Genomic DNA, 15,315 nt, shown 5'->3' with positions numbered 1-15,315 from the left:
TCTCTCTCTCTGTCTCTCTCTCTGTCTCTCTCTCTCTCTCTCTCTCTCTCTCTCTCTCTCTCTCTCTCTCTCTCTCTCTCTCTCTCTCTCTCTCTCTCTCTCTCTCTCTCTCTCTCTTTCTCTCTCTCTCTCTGTCTCATTCTTTCCCTCTCCCTTCTTTCCTTCCTCCTTTCTTTCCTTCTCCCCTTCCTTTCAATCTAGTGGAGATCCAGCTTGACTTACTTTTAGGAAAGTGGAATTTCTGGTGCCCCACTTGTCAATTATTAATCTATTCTACACTGATATAATAAAATATGACTCATCTAGAATAAGCCCAAGTTTAATCAGAACTTCAATGCCACCCCTTCCTTCTACTATGGACTTCATAAGAATCAAAATGGCAGGAACAGATTCACCTGGTGAAGCTTATCATAACTTTATTTTTAAGAAGACTAATCAGCTCCACCACACAGTGACTCCCAAGGGAAATAATGGATTCTGAAAGTCTAATTTGGTTATCCACTAAATGGTACCCCAGGGATTTATGTTAATGAGTCTGTCAATATGTCTAATTTGCTTCCTCCAAATAACTTAGATTTTGCATAGATTCAATACAAAGAGGTATCTGAGACACTAATATACCTTTCTGGGTTGAGCTTCCTCTGGTGGGGGGTGGTGGTGGTGGTGGTGGTGGTGGTGGTGAAGTTATGGCTGAGTACCTGACATGGACTGTTTACTTCCTCTCCTTACAGCACCCAAAGAGTTGATTCATGGGAATTTCTTCATTAGCTTTGGTGGGGAATGGTTAAATCAAATAAGAAAAACTTTTAAGCTAATAGGATGGAAGCCTGAGATCCATTGCCTTACACACTAGGCAGAAGCTTTTGAACTATTCTTCCCTGAATCTATTTATATGCCACTAGAGTTGCAAACATCACATTGTAATTATCATTTTATGAAATTCTAGGACCTGTGACTGAAGATATGATCTTGGTGAGGGTGAAGAAGAGGTCACTCTGCTGGTCATGACATGACATGAAGCTGGCCCAAGCTTCATGTCACTCTCATTTACCAACTGTCAAATTCTTTAACCTGTTCCTTTTCTTGGCAGCCACAGCAAATGGGAAGAATGAATGAATAAGGGCATTCCCCAAAGATATTAATCATCTCAACTATTGATCATTAATTCTTTTCTTTTATTCTTTAGGGGTACAGAGTGGTACAAGGTAAAAAATGCTGCATTTGGCTTCACCAGAGCTGACTACCAGTGTGAATTTGGACAAGTCATTTCACTTCATAGGGATTCAGTTTCTTGCCCTGTACAATGAAGGAGTGAGAGTAGATGAGCTTTGAAGTCCCTTCCCACCCTATATATATGATCCTCCAAATCTTAGGGCCAACTTCTTTTCTTTCCTAACTTAGAAAGTTAAAGAAAACTGGTCCTCAAAATCTCTCTCTCTCTCTCTCTCTCTCTCTCTCTCTCTCTCTCTCTCTCTCTCTCTCTCTCTCTCTCTCTCACTCTTTCCCTCTCCCTTCCTTCCTTCCTCCTTTCTTTCCTTCTCCCCTTCTGCATAACATAATCCTATTTGTTTGAATTAGTATTATAACAAAAGTACATCAGAGAACCAACTGAATGATTTAAAAGGACTATAAAGGATGGAAGCTTATTATTTTATGTCTGATCTTTCAGTTGTTGATAGTTCCCTTTGCAAAACACTTTGTATTTCTTTACACACATGCGTATATATGTCAATGTCAGTTACTCCATTAGAATGTAAACTCCTTGAAGGCCAGTGCTATTGTTTTCTTTTTGTCTTTGGGTTCTCTGGGTCTATCACAGCACCCTGTGCTTCACATAGTAGGGACTTGGTAAATACTTATTTAACTGAATTTCATGGTTGAGAGAGGGGCTCTTTTGTTTTTGCTTTCATTGAACAACTTGAAGGTTTTGTGTAGAGGGTTGCCATGTATGTGATGAAAGAAATGTTTTATGTATAAAATATTTTTTCTACCACCTCAAAGAAAAAAATGAGCAAAATGCTCTGCATAAAATCTTTCTGGAAAACAAATCCCACGAAAAGCCTACCTCAGTCTTGGGAGTGAGTAGGCATACTGGAATATAAAGAGGTTGCCCTCTAGATGTTAGAGGATGGATGAGGCTGTGGTCTTTGACATTATTACCTTTCCTTGCCTAGGTCAGAACTTCTGGGGGCAAAGGGCATTCTAAGGAGCTGAAGGGCCACAGTCATTATGACACATAGAGTGGCCTGTGCCATTATTACCTCTCTGAGCTAGCTAGGCAAACACTGATGAAGCAGCAGCTTTCCTGATCGAGGGTGAGCTTAGGAGGGACATGGCTGTCAACCATAGGGAGTGATTGAAGAATGAAAACTGCCCTTGGGGAGGTTAAGCATCAAGCAGATGAGTCTATCTGGGAGCCATACTGTGATGGCTGACAAGATACCAGAAATGCCAGCAAGCACATTCCACAATTACTCGAAGGCTTTTATATTGGACTCATTTAATTCTGCCTGTCTCCTGCCCCGATTTCCATCCTTTAGAAACTTATGAAACCAAGAGTGATAAGATAATGAGAATTTAACCTTTGAAGAGTTTGATAAAAAAAAACAACCCAGAATCAGAAGGAATGAGATAGAATCAAGGGAAAGGAGCTAACTGCACAAATTTAAGTAATAGGAAAGATTTTGGTTACCACATAGGTAAAATACAAGCATCTCAGGTTACAGCCCAGTTCAATTATGCTATGTATTTTACTCTTAGATTATTCATCAGGGGACAATTAAGGTTTTTATGGTATAAATAATGTAGAAAAGACATTGAGAGACTCCACGAAAATGGATGAAATAGATGCCAATTTTTACTGCTACGCCTGGATTAAATGAACAAATGAAAATTATTTATTGATACATCAATGCACTCATGATGTCTAATTTAGCTCAATTGCCAACAATAAAGAAAAGGACTCATCAGTACAACCATCATCAGCCCCTAACCAAGTAAGTAAGACAGGCCAGCTGAAACAGAGAGGTATCCCAAGAGAGAAGTAGGAAACAGCATAAGCTATCTCTTCTTCTCAGACCCTGGTGGAAGCAACCAACCAGGAGAGCAGTAGCATTTACCCTCTCCTCCCCAGTCTCTAGCCTCCATCCCAGGTCACCAGCTTATCCTCTATTCTGGGCCAACTGCCATTGCCCAAGGTGGCAAGGTCAGTCTTTAAGGTATGGTTCTAGAGACTGCCTCTGTTAGCATTGTAGCCTCCCCCTGCCCCTACTCCCCCATTCCTAGGACTCCTAGCTAAAGACTTTGAAATGAAAGTTCTTGGCATCAAAGCCATTGGCACTGACAAATGGCAGGATTCAAATTCAAGTCTTCCTGACTCCACGGCCAGCACTCTAGCTACTATGTCATGCAACTTCCAGAATAGCCATACCACTCAATAGTTCCACATTCCCAGCCGTGGCTCCAGTGCCACAGTGCTGATGCAGTTAAGAATTAGCTGAAACTCTTCCTCAGGTTTGCTTAAATGGCACAGTTATAATTCTACTTTTTTCATCCTGAATAGGCTATATTAGTTAATATTTAGAGAAATCCCTTTGTTACATCTCTCCTCCAATGCAATCACTGCCATAGAAGGGACTTTGTATGAAAACTAGAAATCCTTGTGGCTCTGGACCTTCAGTCAATTTGACTATATATATTTATATGTATGTATGTTTATATGTGTGTATATACACCTACATATAAACATATATACAGACATGTATATTTATATATAGTTCATGCTACTACTTTACATCATGCCCTAGCAGGGGCAAAGGACACAATATGTGACTCTAAGTCTAATTTTATTTCTCTCCATCTCTCTACACCCTCCCAAACTATGCTTGACTATGAGTCTCAGTAAACTATTTAGACTTATCCTAGTATTTCTGGGTGACATTTATCCAAACTCCACTCTAACTTTGCTTGATACTGCCTCTTCTTTCAATTTGTTTATCTCTTCTTTGATTTTAAGAGTTTCTATTTTGGAGCTTCTTTGGAATTTTTTTCTTTGTTGTTTTTCTAACTTTATTCTTGAATGACTGATGTATTGATTTTTTCCTTCTTTTGTTGATTAAGATTTTTAGACAGATAAATACTTCCGCAATAATGCAACTTTGGATCCATTTAAAAGTTTGGTGTGTTTTTTTCATTGTTGTCATTTTCTTTAATGGAGATATATACAATTATGATGATTTGTTCTTTGACCCACCAATTCTTTATGATTAAATTATTTAGTCTCCATTTTAGTTTGAATTTTTACTTCAAAGATTTTTATTGATTGCAATTTGAAGCATGATGTGTCTATAAACTTATCTCATTTTAAAGCATTGTTTGTGGAGATTTTGTGCCTAGGAAATATTTAGTTTTTATAAATGTGTAAAGAACAGATAAGAATATGTAAATTCTTTTTTTTCATTAATAATACCTAGAGATCTATTTTTGTAAAATATTATCTAGTTTCATAACTTCTCTTGTTTGCTTTTTGAAAGTTTGAGAATGATTTTGCTCAGCTTAGAGAAGTTCTTATTTTGACACATGTATATATAATATTTTAGGCATATGGTTACATTATATATTAACATAAATAGATATAAATCCAGCATCTTTTTCTTTTCATCTTCATCTTGATTCATATCTATGTTAATTTTCACATCTACATCTTCCAATCTATATCAATCTTATCTATCTCTGTATCTACAGTTATTTCTTCCACATGGCAAGGTTCAGGGTTGTGACTGCCCCCAATCTGGAAAATCTGTGTAAAATATTTTTGGCCCTCCTTTCTTATCAAGGAAGTAGTTTGAATTTTTTTTCTTTTTCTTTTGTGGGGTGTTTACAGCACCTTATTGTAAAATTTGGGTTGATATTATGTGATACTATACAAATATTTTATGCATTTCTGAACTTCTAAGCTTTTTCTGTGTTGTCTGTAGGCTTTCATAGGTCATTTGGGGCTTCCACAAAATTTTCCCCAAGTTCCCATTTAATTTCTTATGCCAATTTACAATATAACAAAACCATGATGGGGGAAGTGGTGATGTGGAAGGGATATCTGTGCTATCTATATCATTTATCTAAACAAATGAATATACCTATTCACATATGTCATTAATTTATATACACACACTTAAGTATATGTATATATGTATTTATGTGAATAAATACATATATTGTATTGATTTTGACATATGTAAATAACACATAATGTAATATAAGCTATATACAAATATGCACACATGTATACAAGCAGTGTGTCCACAATGTAACACACAATATGCATATTCACACATGTCTATATGTATGCATTTTATACAATATAGGAACCTATACATATATTCATGTATGTGCATATGCACATCATGCATATATACATTTGCATGCATGTGTACATCTACATGTATGTATATGGATCATTACATTGTACATTGGTTTTATCTGTCCCCCCAATCTCGTGACGAGAAACCCAAAAGGTTTCTCCAGTATCCTGACGAGTTTGATGACTCAGGCCTCTGATTATGTTTCCCTCAATATTAGTGACCCTGTGATTAGCACACCAGTCTCATTTAACATATGTTAGTTTTTTCAAAGAGATGTTTACTTCAAAGATAGAGCATTGATATAAAATATCTTCTCCAGCTACTATGAGACAAAATCCTGATTCTCACCCCACCCCCTTTTCTACCCTGTGCTCTACTTCCTAACACACATCACCTCAGCCTCTGTGGAGATGGATGAAATTAGGCTCATTATACTTAGCAGGGCTCCTAAACAGCATTAGTCAGTCACTTAAAACATTTATTAGATACCTACTATGTGCCACACACTATGCTAAGAATTTGGGACATGAGTACAAAAAAAAAGAAAAATAATTCTTGCCCTCAAAGCTCTTATAATCTATTGGGGGAAGGAAATACACACAGAAAAAAAAAAGCTAAAAAGGAGATGGAATAAGGAATTCATCATGGGGACATAATGGAGATATTCCAAGAAGTTCAAAGGAATACAGCCAGGTCAGAAATTTAGAGTCCCACAGTCCAAAGCCTACTTTGCTGGCTTAGTGGCCACATCCCTGGGTCCTTGCTTCCCAGGTCTTTGTTCTTGAGCTAGCTGTAACAGCCCCACATTCCAATGAGTGTTTTTTTCATGTTGGCGACTCCATTTTCTACACCTAGAATTGAAAATGGATGAAGGAAAAGGCCTGTTTCTCAGGGCAACATGGCCGGGGGGGGGGGCGGTGGAAGGCAGCCCTTAGGCCTTCCCTCCCTTTTCACATTGTGTCACCTGCTGGGAATAAAAGAATCTTTCATCCCCAGACATGAATGAAGGAAAAGTCCCAACTTTGCTGTCAGGCAGTTTTAAAATCACAGACAGTGCTGCCTGTGAAGCCAATGGGGAATAAAACCACTCCTCCCAACCAGATGGTGGGCCAGCACAAAGTATCTACTCTTTCTTCAGTCCTCCAGTCTCCCAGAATTGCTGATCCCTTAGCATCGCCTATCTGGGTAATGGCCTCTTAGGTCTTGTAAGTACGTGCCAAGTTTCTAAGCATATGCCAAGCTCTCATTACTATATGCCCCACTTAAAAATTTACTGTCCACAGAAATGAGGGAAGGGTACATTGTGAACACAATGTCCACATCCCTAATCTAGAACAGTTGTCTGTGCTCTAAATTTAGGGAGTGTAGCGGCAACCACACTGGCATTCCCAGGAAGGCTGCTAACATAGGTTCTCAGATATGCTTTACTAGGAAAGACAGATGTTTAAGGGGTTAACAGTTTTTAAAATTACATTCACTAATTCAGGGGAAAGTCAGAACCCTGAACTTCAGAGAAAATACAAGCAGAGAAATAAAGACCAACAGACAAGGCTCTAGCTGCCTGAATCAAAGCAATATTGCTATACACTTTACATACATTCCTGAATTGAGAGAGCCTTCACATCTTAGCCATCGTGAAGCTTGGAACATATGGTCACTCAGAATCACAAGATCCTTCTCATAAGTGAACCCCCAAAGCAAAATACCAACTCAGAGTATATATATATACACTTCACAGAGCCAGAAGTCATCACAACCCTTGTGACTCAGTGCCTAATTAGAAATTAGTAAAAGGTGTGAAAGCCTTCCTACAAGCAAGCCTCCCCTGAACAAGCTTCCCTTAATGGGCTCCACCTGAGGTCTATTAATGGGTGGGAGAATCTTAAATCGAATTAACATTACAAGAGTCATAAATATTATTTCTTCACTTGCTTTCACAGAACCAAAGAGGAAAGATTCTCAAAACAGTCAATGTGGCATGATCATATATGGTCCCACATCTGAAGAGGAAATCAGCGTTATCCATAAATGCAAAGTTTCACAGATTCAACAAGCAAGGAACATGTCACCAAATTTGCTGAAGGTAGTTGCTTTTAGTACTCAACGGGTGTCTGATATGGTGTTCAAATGACACTCCTCAACCCTCAAGCAAAAAGACAAGCCAAAATAAAAAGGCATAAGCAAAGAAAGTTGGTTTCCTGACTCAGAAAGAAATATGGTTCTTTCAGACCTTTCCACACCACATGGAGGCTTTTCCATATGGATTTAGGACTTAGGCTCAACTAGGCATTACCCATCACTCTCAGATGAGAAAAGTGTCCTGAGTGAAAATTTTTGCATTATCCCATCATCGAATCATTCAACTGTAGTCTACATCATTTAATAGTCAATTCCTACACAGAGCATACCAAAATTCTCCAGGATTCCAGGTATAATAGCTGAGCCCCTAAGAAGTGCAGGCAAATTTTGTCTGGGTCCCTATTCCAAGGGGCACCAGTTTCCTACAAAGGACCCTGGCCATTTCAAGAATAAACCTTATATAATTACAAACTCATCCAACAGGAAAAATACGCTCAGTTAGAGAAATAGCAAAGAGAATATTTGGGGTTCCTCAGCACACAGACATTTCCTTATGAAGTTATAAGGTGTATTGGTCTCAAAATAATGTAAACAGTGTAGGTCTGTTTAAATAAAAAAGAAAAATAACATTTTCAATCAGGCAGTAGCATTCTAGTGATATAAATTCTATATTTCTCACATTAGACTCAATAAAAATGCTTATGCAAGATTCAGCAATATAGGAAGTATCATTCTATAAACACTCTAGGATGGGTTTTCTTTTTTTTCACATTTTTTTCCTTTTTACAAATGTAAAATTTACCAAATTACCATAGTGGAATTAACTTGTGAGGGACACTGGGAAAAAAAATCAACCTTACAATTGTAATTGCAGTCTTTCTCTCTCTCTCTCTCTCTCTCTCTCTCTCTCTCTCTCTCTCTCTCTATATATATATATATATATATATATATATATATATATATATATATATATATAGTTGTCACATTATTAGTGGATTATCCTTATTTTACCAATTTTTCTAGGATCTTGTAAACTACTGCATCCAAATATAAATGACCAGGTTGCGAATTTCTTTGGGGCTGCCCACAGATGTGAAGGGTTCAATTGTTGACAATTGTCCCACATTTAAGCTGGATTTGTTCAGATCCCACTTTATCATAGCCAGGACTGTTATATTTTACCTTTCTAGTATTTGTGGGGGATCTTCTTTCCCACTTGCTTAAAACTCCACCAATTCTGTTCTCCCCAATTTTAGGGGCTTCTGACTAGCAATCCATTTCCATTTAAACATTTCCTATTGAATTATATTTTACAAAGGGATATTTACTTCAGACATATAGCAAGACAAAACATACAAAGATTTCCTCCAAAGTCTCAGGAGCATATACCCCTCCTCCCATACTCCTCATATCTTTGGGAAAAGTATTAGGCACATAGTTCAGGTAAGTTGCTACATAGCATTAGTCTCACCAAGTTCCAGGCTAAAGGCTTGCTGAGTTTGTGTCTCAGTCCTGGACCTTTTTCTACTTGCCTTCCCAGACTGGATGCAGCATCCAGTTGATTCTCTGGTTTCAGCTCCTAGATTAGACGCTCCACCATACCTAGGCTTTACTTAAAAGATTTCCCCTGGAAAATAAGTCAGTGTGTTAGAGGAAAGAATTGGGTAATAAACAAAAGCTATGGAAGACAGAATTGGAAAGATTAGCACCAGAGATATAAAATCTTATCCAAGAAACAAACTCCTTAAAAATTAGACATGACTGGAAATAAGTTAATGATTCCATAAGATAATGAGAAATATTCAAATCAATTAAAAGGACTGAGAAAACAGAAGAAAATTTAACAACTCAGATCAAAATATCTGACCTGAGAAATAGCATAATTGAAGAATCATTGGACAACCTGAAAGTCAAGACCAGAAAGATCCCCAATGGCTTCTTAACTGAACTGAATCTTGTCAATGAAAACTTAAAAAGGGTGCTTACTTCAGCAGCACAGATAATAAAAATGGGACCACACAGATATGGCTCCTGTGCAAGAATAACCCACACATTCATAATGCATGCTATTTTATAAAACAAAAGAAAATTAAGCAAGAAAAATCTTTAGCTAATAATGCCCATCAATTTACTACAGGGCTTGGTAGGTTGAACTGGACCTATGATTTCATTGGTGAAGGAAATTCCTTGTGCAAAAATTCTTTCCACCAATGCACATAAGCAGCCTTAAAACAAACAAACAAACAACTCATAGTGTTAGCTGTCCACCCAGAGATGCTAGGGCAGCTAAGTGGTACAGGGGATAAAGTTCTGGGCTTGGAGTCAGGAAGACATATCTTGAGTTCAAATCTGGCCTCAGACACTAGCTAGTTATATGGCCCTATCCAAGTCATTTAACCTTCTTTGCCTCAGTCCCTCATTTGCAAAATGAGCTGGAGGAGGAAATGGCGAACCACTCCACTATCTTTGCCAAGAAAACCTCAAGTGGAATCATGAAGAGTTGGATGTGACCAAAAAATGATTGAACAACAATAACACAAACCACTGAAAGATTAAATGACTTAGCCAGTATATATCAGAGGCATGACTTCAAACCAGGTCTTCCTCACTCTGAGGCCAGCTCCGTATCAGGTATGGCATTGGATGCCTGTATACATATCAGGAAGATAATAAATGTATCAGAAATGAATGTCATCACTCTCTGTCTCTGTGTCTGTGTCTCTCTGTCTTTGTCTCTCCATATCTCTGTCTCTGTCTGTCTCTTTCTCTACCTCTCTCCATTGGCACCCTCCATTTCCCCATGTAGATAATTGGTGAGAAACTCATATCAATTACCTGATTGGAGTCTGAGAAATGAGGTTTGTGAACCTTAAAATGATATAGGAATGGGAAATTGTAATAAAAAGAAATATAGACTACTGAGAAATTCAAGCAAGAGAGCAGCTGCAATGGAGGTCTATTCTTGAGTACTTTGCAGTCTTTTTAATAAAAAAAAAAAAATGTTATGTAGTAATGTGACCTCTCTGGGCTTCTTTGTCTTTGAATCACATCCATAACTAAAGGTTTGCCTTCATCTTCACCAGCCAACCTAATTAACGTATAAATTGAAGTGCTGGTTCAGTTGAACCATTAGTCACCTTAGTCAATTACTTGAATTGCCCATTTGGGTCCTGACATGGGCTGCAGTTTTGGTGTCATAGAGACCAAGTTTGGCTTCTTTAATTGGATTCTGGTGAGCTCAGAGCTGCCTTTGAGCATTGTATGTGAGTGACAGGAAAGCCAGCTTGTCAACAACCTCTGTCCTTCACCTATTGATTTCACTCACTTTTATCCTGACTCCCACTCATTTTTTTCAGTGTATGGGAAGATTGCCAAGCTCCTTCTGGAGGGGGAAAGGAAGTGAGTGTTCTAAATCCCTAATTCCCCAAAGCAATTTTGGAGTGGGACACATGTTCTGGGCAGTCTTCATATTTGGGCAACACCACACACAATTTCTCCCTCCAGAAATGTGTATTCTGCATACTTTCTTATCCCAAAGTTAATTAGTCAATTTACTGAATACCATAAAAGAAGCCCCAGAACACCTGAGCCCAGGAAATCCCACAACACCATTTACATGTGAGCAGAGAAAACAGCTTGAGTTTGCATTTGGCCAATTCAGTAAAAGCAAGTATAATTAACACAAATCCAGGGCCTTGGTGGAGAGGCAATATAGCCTCCCAAGGAAGTGGGAAAGCCACCCTCTGGCCTTTCATCAACACACATCTTATTTTAGATCTCCATGGCTAAGAATCTGTAAGTTCTACAGCTCCAGATGCCTATGTGCATGAAAACAGAACTCAGCAGGGCTTCTTTATAAGGTCTGGTGATTTTAGAAGTATTAATACCAAACTCACAGACCATCAGTGTTTGAAGGCAACTCTGAGTACAATCTATATGGGGAAAAACACCCCCTCAACAGCCCTGCTAATTCTCCGTTGTTAGGAGACCTTCGGTGACAGGGAACTCACCATATCCTGAAGCAACCTCTTCCTTTGTGCATAACTCATTGTTAGGGATTGTTTTTTATAGAGGGTTTCCTGAGAGGGCAGCATGATAGAGTCAGAATGAGGTTAGCTTGGAGTTAGTAAGACCTAAGTTTTACTAATACTTCAGGCACTTACTGGCTTAGTGATCTCTCTGAGCCTCAGTTTCCTTATATATAAAAATGGGGTTAATGCAATACTATCCGAAACCACTAATTAATGGAAATGTGAGCACTTAATGGTATAATGGATTAAAGCACTTTGAAAAAAATCAAAGCATTCTATAATGATCAATTACTGTTATATGTTAAATCTAAATGTTAATCTCTGAAACTTTTTTTTGATAAATTTGTCTTGGTTCCCTATATATTTGAGAAATGAGAACTTTGTCAGAGAAACTTGCTGTAAAATTTCCCCCAGTTTCCTGCTTTCCTTCTAATTCTGACTGTAATCCCCCTTTTTATGTTAGGTAATCAAAATGATCCATTTTGCCTCCCATGATCCTTTCTATCTCTTATTTGGTCATAAGTCTTTCCCCTAGCTATAGATCTTACAGGTAATATTTTTTCTGTGCTTCCTTTATTTGCTTCTGATAATATCTTTCATGTACCAATCACGTACCCATTTTGAGGTTATCTCAGTACACAGTGTGAAATATTAGTCTATACCTCATTTCTGCCAGACTACTTTCCAGTTTTCTAAACAGTTTTGTTGTCAAATAGTGAGATCTTGCCCCAATATCTGAGATTTCTGGATTTATCAAATACTAGGTTACTGCACTCATATACTTCTAAATATTGTGTGCCCAATCTATTCCATCTATCAACCACTTTATTTCTTATCCAGGACCAAATTGTTTCAATGATTACCATATTGTTTGAGATCTGATACTGCTAGCCCCCTCACTTTTCCTCTCTTTTTAAAATCAATTCCCTTGATATTCCTGACCTTTTGTTCTGCCAGATGAATTTTATTATATTTTTTTCTAGTTCAAATCATTCTTTAGTAGTTTGAGTGACATTGCACTGAATAAGTCATTTCATTTAGGTAGTGTTGTTTTTATTATATTGGCTCAGTCTACCCATGAGCAATTCATATTTCTCCAATTTTTATAATTTATATGTATTTGTGTGAGATGCATTTTTGTGATTGTATTCCTGTGTGTGTCTTGGAAGGTAGAACTTCCCAAGTATTTTATACTCTTTGAAGTTATTTTAAATGGCATTTCTATATTTATCTGTTCCTGTTGGTTTTGTTTTGTTTGTTTGTTTGCTTCTTGGAAGGCGATTTTGATCACAGGCTAGTTTTTGTGTTGTGTCTGATAGAAAGTCCAATGTAAAGGACATTTCATTAACTTTAGAACAAGAATTCTACAGGAACAATTCTTATTATGTAAGATGCCCATATTCTTCCTCTGTATATTGCCATGTGAAGCTTTTCTTCAGTGGCAGCCTCAGGACCAGGTGTCAGGCTCTCAGTTTCCTTTTTTTTCCTCTGTGGAGAATGAATAAAACAGGAGAAATCTTCAGAGAAAAGGAGACTACAAACAGCTGTACACTGGCTGTCTTTTGCCATATTACTGCACTCTATCTATCAGCAGTGTCCCTTAATGTCTCCACAAGTGGCAGCCCACCCAGATGTTCGAAATTATATTAGGAGACCATGACAACATCTCAGATCTCCAGAGTTCAAAAGATGTGACTCTTGATCTTTGAGTATATACATTTTCCAGAAATGGAAGTAGACTAAACGGCTTCTTGTTTTGAGGTGGGGGAGAGGAAAGAGGGCTACCCTTACTGCTATTATCTCCTTGCAGGCTGAGTCTAAGAACTAGGCAAACAATTTTTAAAAATAAATAACATTCCAACATTAGCAGCAGAGTAAACTGTCTCCTAATTGTATAACTTAGAGTATGCATTTGGTTTTCATGTGTGGAGATATAGAAACAGATGCATAGAAAGGAGAAAGACATGTTAAAAACAGCATTTTATGATGGGGATAATTTAGAAGTATATAGATGGGGTCTTTTCTGATTATTATTTTATGTGGGAAAGATTCTGGATTTAGAGAAAGAACTCCATTCTAGCTATTAATGACCTGGTCCATTCAGAGAGGGGTAGGAGACAAGGTGGAACAGCGGATAGAGCCCTAGGTCTGGAGTCAAGATGTGTTCTGAGTTCAAATATGGTCTCAGACTTTTACTAGCTATGTGAGCCTGGGCAAGTCACTTAATCATTTTTGCCTCAGTTTCCTCACAGTAAGATGAACTGGAGAAGGAAATGGTAAACCACTACACTATTTCTGCCAAGAAAACCCCAGATGTGGTCACAAAGAATTGGACACGACCAAAAAAACTGACTAAACAAAAACAGAAACAGGAGATGGGAAACATGTGGACAATTTTATATGGAAAATAAAGCAGGGCTTTAACTGTGACCTCTGTTTGAACCCAACCAGGAGAATTGCCCACCCTGCTTATACAGGTAGTGACCAAAGTCAGAGCCCTGCCAGTCAATGTGACCCCCTTATCTACAGCAATAAGCCTGGAGACTCATGGGATGCTCTAGACTGTATACCCAGGGGTTGTCTGCATAAAAGGGATAACCTTCATTAGGCTTATTGAAGCCTTTCTCCAGATCAAGTCAGTGACATCACAATAGCCCCATATAGACTTCTATTTCTCAGAGTCTACTGAGGCTTCCTGCTGCTGCTAGAACCACAGGTTTATTCCCATTCAATAGGTAGTAATAGCAGCAGCAGTAGAAGAAGGAGGAGGAGGGGGGTGCTACTGTTGTTCTTAACTCTTACACTGCCATTCTTGCTAGCCTTATGCTCTTACAACCTGAACCCAGGCCCTCTGGAGGATTCACATGAAGTAATTACGGTAGGAACAGGTGGGTTCCAAGGTGAGTTCATACTGCTGTTTGAAGCAAAATGAAGAAAGGAAGAAAAGAAGACCCTCTGGAAATGAAAAAAAGACGTTGCTGATGCTAATCAGCCATATTCTTTGTGGGCTATTTGTGGGTATATGGTTTTCATATCCCTGGATGGCTGATGTGGGTCTTCATGCCTGAGAATGCTCTGAACTTAACTAAAAGGAACCCTCCACCCTCACCTTCCCCTCCTTTTCCCTTTAAAGTCCTCTAAAGGGATGTCTCTTTCGTTCTTCCATGGGGAAAGGACTCTCCTTTACCTTTGTTTAAGAGCCAAGTATTTCCACCTCAATCCCTAGGAAAAAAAAATATTTTAGCCATTCAAGGATTTAGCATTGTTTGATATTAACCACAAAGGTTGACTCAAAAAAATCCAGGGACTTCCATTTGGCCCTAACCACAATAACCAGCACAGGGGCTGGTCTTAGTGCCAATCCAGATGTGCACATCCAACATCTCATAGGATGCATTAAAAAGCACATTCACCCTTTCTGGTTCAGCTGTTTTCCAGTGACAGTTACTTGGGTAAATGTTGGATTCAGAAGAGGAGACACAGATAATCCCGTGACATATTTGGCCCGTTTCATTTTTTTCTGAGAATTTCTGCCCTTCTTATTTTTTTGTGTTATTCCATGTGATATTGTTTATAATATTCTCCTGGGGCTACTCCTACTTCTACCACTACTGTTACGGTTGCCACTTCTGCTGCTATGCTGGGGCTGCTGCGCCATGTAAATGGGAGCTCTTTAAATGTCATTGATCTTTGTATCTAACCTTACTTCTACTGCTGCTGCTGCTACTATTACCCAATAGCTTTGTTGTGAAAAGCAAGCGAGATCATATATATAAAGCACTTTGTAAATCTTAACGCACTATGGAAGTGTTCGCTTTAGAAATTAATTATTATTCTTTGCATCT

The 15,315-nt window shown here is 38.3% G+C and overlaps 1 long non-coding RNA gene across 1 annotated transcript in view; it reads left to right on the top strand.

Moving 5' to 3' along the window:
* LOC138174501 (uncharacterized) overlaps positions 1-7,662 on the top strand; it is a 189,719-nt gene extending 182,057 nt beyond the window's left edge. The window contains exon 5 of the long non-coding RNA XR_011171752.1: positions 7,301-7,662. This is a non-coding gene — a long non-coding RNA (uncharacterized lncRNA). The remainder of the gene's footprint in view (positions 1-7,300) is intronic.
* Positions 7,663-15,315: the final 7,653 nt, after the last annotated feature.

Source organism: Petaurus breviceps, unplaced genomic scaffold (assembly GCF_028583685.1).
Source record: "Petaurus breviceps papuanus isolate PSGF00001 unplaced genomic scaffold, PetGlider_PUasm1.0 689, whole genome shotgun sequence".
In the NCBI taxonomy this organism is placed as follows: Eukaryota; Metazoa; Chordata; class Mammalia; order Diprotodontia; family Petauridae; genus Petaurus; species Petaurus breviceps.
Note: the sequence above shows the minus strand (reverse complement) of the source record. Positions and strands in the feature narration are given on the sequence as shown.